Source organism: Amphiura filiformis, chromosome 19 (genome assembly GCF_039555335.1).
Source record: "Amphiura filiformis chromosome 19, Afil_fr2py, whole genome shotgun sequence".
Lineage (NCBI taxonomy): Eukaryota > Metazoa > Echinodermata > Ophiuroidea > Amphilepidida > Amphiuridae > Amphiura > Amphiura filiformis.
The window spans coordinates 59,260,254-59,271,216 of record NC_092646.1 but is presented as its reverse complement, the minus strand read 5'-3'; the positions used below and the strand labels follow the sequence as shown (position 1 = coordinate 59,271,216).

The 10,963-nt window shown below is 34.8% G+C and overlaps 1 long non-coding RNA gene across 1 annotated transcript; it reads right to left on the bottom strand.

Annotated features, from left to right (window-relative positions):
- Window positions 1-9,114: 9,114 nt before the first annotated feature.
- Window positions 9,115-10,615, bottom strand: LOC140141195 (uncharacterized). Its single transcript, XR_011857373.1, has 3 exons — window positions 10,520-10,615; window positions 10,019-10,141; window positions 9,115-9,234 (listed from the first exon to the last, which is right to left on the bottom strand). It is a non-coding gene; the product is annotated as an uncharacterized lncRNA (long non-coding RNA).
- Window positions 10,616-10,963: the final 348 nt, after the last annotated feature.

Below are 10,963 nucleotides of genomic sequence, written 5' to 3'. Positions count from 1 at the left end.
TCATTCATTTTGTTTTGTTAACAGCAATGCTTTTTACACGACAGTAAGTGACAGAAAAAATAAATTTTCATTATAAGCTAAAAATGTGATGGCCTATGTGTATACTTCTCACAATGAAGGATAATCACTTGGAATTTACATAGAAAGTAATATTTTATAATGATTACCAATGCATGTTTGACCATCCCCTTCATACCCTAGTGTACATCCACATTGGAAGCTTCCGTGACTATTAAAGCAAGATGAACCAGTACCACATGTATGAGAACCTGTTTCACACTCATCGATGTCTGAAAAACAAACAAATAAATCAGCGTAACATTTAGAATTTGGTACACAAAGCTGCAGTTATCCTGGAGGGGACCGTCAAGTCGTCCAAAAAGGATTCAAACCAAATTCTCGATGAAACACACGAAACACTTACTGTCTTAATCGACATCAACTTGTGGAGCACTGTGCGCTGTCCCTCTAGGTATGAACCTACGAATATTATATGAACGAAATTATTGTGTGCCTATTCATAAAATAACACATACCTGTGCATGTGAAACCATCGCCTTCAAAACCCATATTACATGTGCATTCAAAGTTGCCTATAGTATTCATACATGTAGCCATAGGGTCACAGGTATGTGTGCCCATTGAACACTCATCAATGTCTGTAAAATATTCAAGTAAATATTTATCAGTTTATTTTCCATTCTGTAAAGTTATCATCTTACTCTGGAAATTAGGGAGTAACGCTTAAACATACCTGTGCACATAAATCCGTCGCCTTCATATCCCATATTACAAGTGCATCCAAAGCTGCCCATAGTATTCATACACGTAGCCATAGCGTCACAGGTATGCGTATCCATTGAGCACTCATCAATATCTGCAAAAATTATTTCAGTATTGATTGAAATCGACGATAAAGTTAGATTACATGTGTAGAAGATTAAATCAAAAGAACTAAACTACATAGCTACATTCCCGAAAATAAAAACTACAATAAGTGACATACCTGTACACATATATCCATCGCCGTCATATCCAATATTACATGAGCATCCAAAGCTGCCCATAGTATTCATACACGTAGCCATATCGTCACACGTATGTGTACCCATTGAACACTCATCAAGATCTGAAAATGTATTGAAATCGATGATAAATTAAACTTCAAATTAATCAAGTATCTCTTCAGTTAATATTTTTTATCAAAAATGAAATATTTAATAATGAAATTAATGTAAAATAAAGTAAATAGGAATTCATACATTCAAAGTGGCATACCTTCGCACATAAATCCGTCGCCTTCATATCCCATATTACAAGTACAAACAAAACTACCCATAGTGTTCATACACGTAGCCATTCCATGACATGTATGTGTGCCCATTGAACATTCATCATTATCTGAAAAATAAGTACCATATAACGTTTTTCATTGACTTAACTTTAAATGTAATCGCTCTATCATATAAATTGGAATATAAAGATGCCATACCTGCACATATAAATCCATCGCCTTGATATCCCATATTACAAGTGCATCCATAAATGCCCATAGTATTCATACACGTAGCCATAGCGTCACATGTATGTGTGCCCATTGAACACTCATCAAGATTTGAAAGATTGATTGAAATCGATGATAAATTAAACTTCAAATTAATTAAGGGGGTACTACACCCATGTGGTAAATTTGTGACTATTTTTGCATTTTTCTCAAAAAATAATAACACACCGGTAACAAAATTTATGTATATTTATTGGGGCAAGAATCCAATTACTACACTGAAATTTCAGTGACTCAAGACAAGCAGTTCAGTATATATGATAGGAAATGAGGTACATCCTAGCGGTACCTCTTTTTTTTAATCATAAATAACAAACCGCTTGCCTTGAGTCACTGAAATTCCAGTGTAGTAATTGAATTCCTTGCCCCTATAATATACATAACTTTTTACCACTGTGTTATTAGAAAATGCAAAATAGACACAAATTTATCGAGGGGTGTAAAATACCCCTAAGTATCTCTTCAGTTAATATATTCTATCAAAAATGAAATATTTAATAATGAAATTAATGTAAAATAAAGTAAATAGGAATTCATACATTCAAAGTGGCATACCTTCGCACATAAATCCGTCGCCTCCATAGCCCATATTACAAGTACAATCAAAGCTACCCATAGTGTTCATACACGTAGCCATTCCATGACATGTATGTGTGCCCATTGAACACTCATCCTTATCTGAAAAAATAAGTACCATTATAACGTTTTTCATTGACTTAACCTTAAAATAATATCGCAATTTTGGTATCATAATTCAATTATAAAGATGCCATACCTGTGCACATAAATCCGTCGCCTTCATATCCCATATTACAAGTGCAGTCAAAGCTTCCCATAGTATTCATACACGTAGCCATAAGGTCACATGTATGTGTGCCCATTGTACACTCATCAATATCTGAAAGATTGATCGAACAATTTTTGCAGTTTTAGAATATTTACTAAGGTACAACATCCTATTTGGTCCTAACGAGCTATCGGCGCCCCGATCGCTCTTTCTATCGTACCCTGAATATTTGCATAGTGCTTTCGGTTTTTATTTTATAGGACCAAACTAGACGCTGTGCCTAATGTAGTAACTAAAACCCACAATGAATAAGATATATACTGTGTTTTCCTGTTAAGAGCAAGTCTTAATATTAATATTTATGCCCAGGCATAAGGGGACATGATCTCAAAGACTGGCGTGAATGTCATTCTCTGCATATTTTGTCAATGTTTCTGAAAAGATAAAGTACTTTCTCCCGATTTATCAACCATTTTTGATTTACTTGTTACAAATTTCATTAGTCTTAGACCAATCTCTGAAAATCCCTTTCAAATACGTATATCTTTAATTAAGCATATCTATCAACATAATTTACGAATGTATAGTGAAGTAATTCATGTATTTAAAAATAATTCATACATTCAAAGTGATTTACCTGTACACATAAATCCTTCGCCTACATATCCCATATTACATGCGCATCCAAAGCTGCCCATAGTATTCGTGCACGTAGCCATAGTGTCACAAGTATGTGTATCCATTAAACACTCATCAATATCTGAATGATTAATTGACATTCATGATCAATTCAAATTAGTACTTATAACCACGTCTACGATGGCTTACTTCAGGCAAATGCTTACACTATACACTCATCAATATCTTCAGATGTCTAACATAAGTAATATTGAAGAGCTTATTTCCAAACCGTGTTAAGTCCACAACCACATGTTTCTCATTTACTTGTGTGATATAATCACAGTTACTTTGACAAGTTTGATTTTAGCAACAAGAAGTTGTACCATAAACAAGCCATTATTTGCCACAACAATGCTGCATAACAATATGCAAACTATTGTTCTCATTTTTGGAAACAAAGGCCTCACACAGTATTGTTACTGTACATCCATTCACTGTTTGCTTTGTAACGGTGCATCCAACTGAAATCATAATACCTATAGCATCACACCCTATTACAATATCGCAGATGTTAATCAGAAACATGGGTTTGTGAACACGGATTGGAAATAAGCTCTTCATTTATTTCTTATGTTATGTTCGTAATGGTCGTAAATTAGAATATAAATTTTAAATGTTTACATAAAATTAAAGTCATATTAATTTTAATTTTTACTTAAAAGTGACTTACCTGCACACATAAATCCGTCGCCTCCATATCCCATATTACAAGTGCAATCAAAGCTACCCATAATGTTCATACACGTAGCCATGCCATGACATGTATGTGTGCCCATTGAACACTCATCGATATCTGTAAGATTAAATGATATTCATAATCAGCTTTAAATTGACAATACTTGTGCCAACACTTACAAAGATGACATCTTTACATCCTTGCAAATACTTATGCCCATGCTTCCGACCATAAAAGTATTAGGATTATCTGTATCGAATACTCAGCATTATGTTTAGCATAAGTCATTTTTATATTCAATATTTTTATTTTTGTGGCTTGAATACAAATTTTAACATAAATCTGCCGCTTTCATCACATATTACAAGTGCAATAATAGTTGCCCATAGCATTCATACACGTAGCCATATAGCGGCACACGTTTGTGTCTGCATATTTTATTCCAGGATTTCTCAATAAAAAAAACGTTTCAATTACATGCGTAGGAAATCAAATTTAGATAATGACCTATTTTCCAGAATATGAAAGCTGCAATTATGAAAGTCTCATACCTGTGCACATAAATCCGTCGCCTTCATATCCCATATTACAAGTGCATTCAAAGCCGCCTATAATATTCATACACGTAGCCGTGTCGTCACACGTATGTGTGCCCATTGAACACTCATCAATATCTGAAAGATAAATTGATATTCATTAATCAAGGCCAACTGATATGTAAATGATATTATATTCGTCTGTGTTCCGCCCAATTTTTGGCATTACGTAAAGACAATGTTTTGAAAATACCTGGGCAGTTTCTTCCATCGCCTTCAAAGCCTTGTTTACATGTACAATCATAGCCTCCGTCGCCAGTCGCTGAACACAAAGCATCAGCATGACAGTCGTGTGTGCCGAATTGACATTCGTCAAAGTCTGATAAAAATGGAAGTTGAAAGCATTATGGCAAAAACGGATCTTGGTAAATTAACTGCAACCATAATCACGATAATTACATTATATTGTCATAAAAAACAGGATGTCAACTCTTTTTACACGATTTTGGACAGTTTTTTTACACTCCCACGCCAATGTAGAAAAATCTCACGCATTGTTGTTAAATCTCACGCATTGATAAAATAGAGTTCGAGTTCTAGCACTCTGACATTCAGGTGTCAACAAATACCAAATTTTAATCGGCAAATGATATTGATATAAGTTGACAGCCCTGAATACAAAACCTTTTTTTATCTCATATCCTTCAAAATTATGTGAGACAATTAAAATATTGTAGTTAGTTTTATTGTATTTTAGGGGTATGCTACAAAGCCATTTGATATTTCTGTAATGGAAACTACACAATATCAAGACTCTCCCTTGACCAATAAAATAAAGCCTACCTGTACATTGTCGTCCGTCTCCTTGATATCCAGTATTGCACATACACGTAAAACTTCCCATTATATTGGAGCACGTGGCGTACATGTGACAGTCATGTGTTCCCATTGAACATTCATCAATATCTAACAGGAGGAAATATCAATCTGAACGGTTTAACAATTGACATTGCAGCCATGTCGGAGGACAGTCCTAAGATGACAGGGGACGGGTCTCTAGATCGATTCTACATCCATTTATATCTCACAACTGTTTCATTGTGTTATTGTGGAAATTAAGCCTCTTGAAGGACAGAATTTATTTAAATGAGGATGACTTTGTCATGAATGACGTCGCATTTATTATCACAGAATAAATGACGGTCGTAAAAGAATAAAGTTTCTATTTAATTGTTTTGGGAGCCCTGCGTGACAGTTATTTCTTAATATCAAGTTAGATTGTACTTACGTATTCACAGTAGTTCCTAATGTAGTACAAGGTTAGCATGGTTTACCTTTTCTCGGAACTGTCCACGAGGTCTTTGGTACTGAATTTAGAGGATATGGAGAATGATAAATTCTGTATTTTGTAGAACTTACCCGTGCAGCTAGTTCCGTCGCCTTCAAATCCCTGCTTACACATACACTCAAAAGTACCCAGGGTATTTGTGCAAGTAGCATCCATGTGACATTTATGTTGTGCAGTAGAGCATTCGTCAATGTCTAGAAAAGGTATAAATCGCCATTATTGACTACGAGGCGCGTTTTTATATGATTGATCAAAGCAAAAGAACAACTTCAATAATAAACTTTTTTTTAAAAGATGTGTTAGAAATATAAAGTGCGCACTATTTTAACTTTGCTGGACATTGTCAGTATTTGAGATTTATTATTAATGATACTGGCATCAATACAGGCGAAACAAAAAGTTCTCATTTGTTTGATAAAAGCTTTTTGATGTGCACCACTTACCCATACAATTATGCCCATCGCCTTCAAAGCCTTCATTACACGTACACTCAAATCCACCCATCGTGTTCATACACATAGCGTTCATGTGGCAATTGTGCTGTCTTGAAGTACATTCATCGATATCTGAAAACAGTAAAAACACCTGTTTCAAATTCAATCCGATATTATTTGTGATAAATATGGTGTGTTAATTAAATACACGGGGCTTACCATTGCAATTTTGTCCGTCGCCTTCATAGCCAGAATTGCACATACACTCAAAAGAACCCATCGTGTTCATGCACGTAGCTGCAAAGTGGCAGTTATGCGTCCTCATGCCGCACTCGTCAATATCTGTAATGTTAATTTAAAGCTATTGTGTTTATAATCGTTCATGGGGTTTGTGACGTTTTGAATAATTTCGAAAACAGTTTTTCATAACTTCTCCCAATATTAGCCGATTATCTAATACACTATATGACGCATACTTTTAACTCCTTATTTTTTTGGAAAAAGGAATAACGACCGCAGCCTACTACTCAATATTCCAGAAAAATACAGAACTAATTTTTGGGGGATTAAATCACTGTATAAAGGCTAATTCACGCTTTTTCATTTTAATTTTTGGAATACACATTTTCTAATATCTGTTGTTTACTATGTTATCAACATTAACCTAAACAACTAAATTTATAAATGGCCCAAGTCTTTGAATTTTGAGATTGTAATTGTCAGATCTCATGGAATAATTCCATACTTGGCCCATTTTCCTTCAAATTGCAAAAAAAAATAAAAAATTTTATTGCCAGTTACAACTAAACAAAAGAATTACGAATTAGCTATGTTTCCTTTGGCAAAACAGGATTAATTTTAAAAAATAGTTATGTATTTTTCTGGAACAGGGATTTTAAGTGCCGTACCTATGCAGCTAAGTCCATTGCCTTCATAACCAGACGTACACATGCACTCAAAACTTCCCATATTATTCATACAAATGGCATACATGTGACAATTGTGGGCATCAGAAAGACATTCGTCAATATCTATAAAGGCACAAAAAGTAAAGCACTGTTCAAACACAAGTAATACAAGATAAATGCAAACTTGGGAGGAAAAGAACATGATTGGTACATTGTGATTTACGATTGCCAAGCTACAGGCTACTGAACAAAATAACACAAAAGTGAACAAATTACTTGTTAAGGGGGTACTACAACCCTGCCCAAATTTGTGCCTATTTTAGCATTTTTCTTAAAAATTATAGCGCATTGGGGACAAGTAAGATATGTATATTATAGGGGCAACGACTACAAATACTGCACTGTAAATATTATTTCAGCACAGACAACAGTCTGGAGTTACAGTAAAAAATGAGGGAAAACAAATATTTGATCAATAAATCAATAACTACTTGCTTTGAGTTGCTGAATTCAGTAGCTGTAGTCCTTGCCCCTATAATAATACATATCTTACTTGTCACCAATGTGCTATAAATTTTTGAGAAAAATGCAAAAATATGCATAAAATTGGCCAGGGGTGTAGTACCCCCTTAAGGAATAGCCAAATAGTTCTAAGGGTCTTAAATCCAAAAAGAGTTAACGTTATGGTTCCGGGCATTGTATGTTAGGATTAGGCTTCGGAATATGGTTACGGTTAGCATTATGGATAGCATTAGGGATATGGCTAGGTAAGCAAGCTTTGGTGTTTGGATTAGAGTCATGATTATGTTTTGGGTTAGGTTTAAGGTTATGTTTAGGAGTAGTATTAGGGCTTAGGATAGTGTAGAGTTAAGGAGAAGTTTAGGGTAGTTTCAAAATGGTACGTATCCTGGAATCTTACCATTGCACTCCATACCGTCACCCTCGTAACCAGCATTACATATACACGCAAAGCTGCCTTGGAGATTGGAACATGTTGCATGTATGTGACAATTGTGTGCGCTAATTTCACATTCATTTATATCTGTAGACAAACATGACAAAATTAATATACGCATTTCATTGTATCGTTTACTACAACAAAGCAATTTTGGAAGTGCTTTAACATTCGTCGGCCGCGTCACAAAGTGACGTATTCGACATTTTTTACATTTTTTGAGAAAATTGGTATATTAATTTGTTATGTTCTACTCTATATATTCACTAAAAACCATGCCTCAAAGTGGCTTAATTAGTAAGATATTAATTAATTTAATTATATCGTATTTGCAAAACCTTGAAGTTTCTGTATCACATAACGACGTATTTGCTGATCACCTATACTGCGCAAGCCCAGTATGTCGTATCTGCATTTTGAAGTGTTTGCGCAACGTATTTGCGCGACTTTGTCATTGTACGATAAAATTGCTGTTTTGTGTTTTTCACATACTGACGTATTTGCGCAACTGTTTCACATAATGACGTATTTGCACAACGTATTTTATTTAATATTGATTTTTGCAGAATAAGTTATGCTCTGATAGTGATGAGTGAGATACATTGAAAATATGATATATTTGCATTAATTTTAACTAGGTTTTAATCGACAATGTTGTTTCCCCGGGGTTGTTTCAAGATTATGCAGCAAATGAAAATCAAGAAATTTTCAAATTCGATTTTCTCGAAATGCGTATTTTTCAAATACGTCAGTATGTGATGCGGCCGACGATTTATACCACATACTGTCAATTTAGGTAATCGTTTTTAGGATTCACTGTAAATTGCAGATCAGCAAGATTATTTGCACAAGTAAAATTTATATAGATAATCTCACCTATACATCGATGACCATCACCCTCATAACCAGAGTTGCACATGCATTCGAAGCTTCCAATTCCGTTAGAACAAGTGGCATGCATATGACAGTTGTGTTCCCCTGTTATACATTCATTTATATCTATAAAGGGAAATATATTTTCAAGATTTTTCATTGCCGATTTGAATATAAATGTTTATTACTGATGAAGCACTTTACTAGTGCGAAACTTTTGTAATTAATTTTGTATCAAACGTTGTTGAACAACATTAAATTATTTTCATACATTTTTACTAAAACAAAAGGTGATGTTGTGGAGGAAACAAGCAAGGAAATAAACAAACGAATCAAGCTGACAAACCTGTACACGTTTTGCCGTCTCCGTTAAATCCAGTTTTGCACATACACTCGTAGCCTCCATCTCCAGTCGTTGAGCACAATGCATCTGCATGACAGTCATGTGCACCAAATTGACATTCATCGAAATCTGAGAGTATCGAAAAAGATCATCGATAGCATATACAGATTGTGGTAACCAGCGTCAAGTTAAGAGCATGGATACCTTAGATTATCCGCATTGTTTATGAATAGGATCACATTAGTGCTGTTTGTCTTGCCAGAAGCAGAAAAATATTTGATTTTATGTTTCATGTCTTCTCGGCATATCTTAATGTGAGGCCATCAAGATGGAAGTCATCATCACTGGGCGCGCAACAGTTCTCCAACATCTGAAATTAACTAATGTTTGAACTTGATGTTCTGGCACAGGAATCTTGTCGGACAGGTACCATACAGCTCCGAATATACTAGCTCTGAACGGACCATATATCTTATGATGAGTGGGCTAAATTGCTACAAGACTGTTGTGTAGCAGTCATTAGCTGTCGGGATTATGTCGGTGGCATGAGATAAAGTACATCTCTGATTTTAAGACACCAGCTCTTATCGGAGTCCCGATGGCTCTTTGTATTGTACCTTGGAGGTGTAATAAATTCGATCGAGCATAACAATGAACAATTGTATAGTACTACCGTTGTTTTATTTAAATATTAAAAACAATATCATCATGTAAATGTTCAAGGTAAGACAGGAAGAGTAATCGGCACTTATCTGGGCAATGATAGCGCTATAAAACAAAACAGTAACATACGCAAGGTCACAGTAACAAATATAAGTCAGCCGTAACAAATACAAGTCAGCCGTATTAAAGAAATCAGCCTAACAAGTAGCTGATTGATTCTAGTTGTATTTAGGAAGTGCAAAAGGTTTACCTGTGCATTGATATCCGTCCCCGTTGTATCCTGCGTTGCAAGTACACAGGAATCCACCCATAGTATTAGAGCATGTAGCATGCATGTGACAATTGTGTGTACCTGTCATGCACTCATCCAAATCTAATGCGTAAGAACAGGTGTAACAATCATAATTGGGGTTATTCCTTTATCAGGTAAAATGGTGTTATTTCTAAGACATGGCGCAGTATACATATAAGGTTGATGAACAGGTCATTAATATAAATAATAAAAAGCAGTGGACCAATGATTGACCCCTGAGGGACACCAAAGTTAATACGGACCCAACTGAAATAATATTCATTCTGTAACGTTCATTTAAGTTTGATAAGAACCAATTGTGCCCCAGGTCATGGTAATGACCGAGTTACATTGAGAATGTAAGTATTATGCTATGATATCTACACATTGATCATGTTATAAAGGTCGCGATATGTGTCTATGTATTGGGAAGTGCTAAACACTATACATTTTACTTACCCATACAATCCTGACCGTTACCCTCAAACCCAATGTTACACATACAATCGTAACTTCCAGCAGTATTCAAACACGTAGCATCCATGTGACATGTATAGTTACCAGTTGTACACTCATTGATATCTTAAGAACAAATGAAAAAGAACAAAATTAATCAAATGTGAATTCATATCAGAACCTTGAGTTAATTCCAAAAAAATTGGTTTGATTCAGAAAAACCTTGTGTATGGTAAAAATGGTATAGATTTTTTTTATCTAGTGTTTAACCAACTATCAAAATGCGTAGACTTGCTTGTAAATCAAGCAAATCGCTTCTTTACTACTTAATCACCTACCAAAAGCTTTCCTTTTTTGAGCCTTATGTACCAACCATTCAAGAAGTCAACTTTGCAATACATGTAATTTGAACAAAGGCAAGAATTAGCCTTTTCAGTTAACAAACCT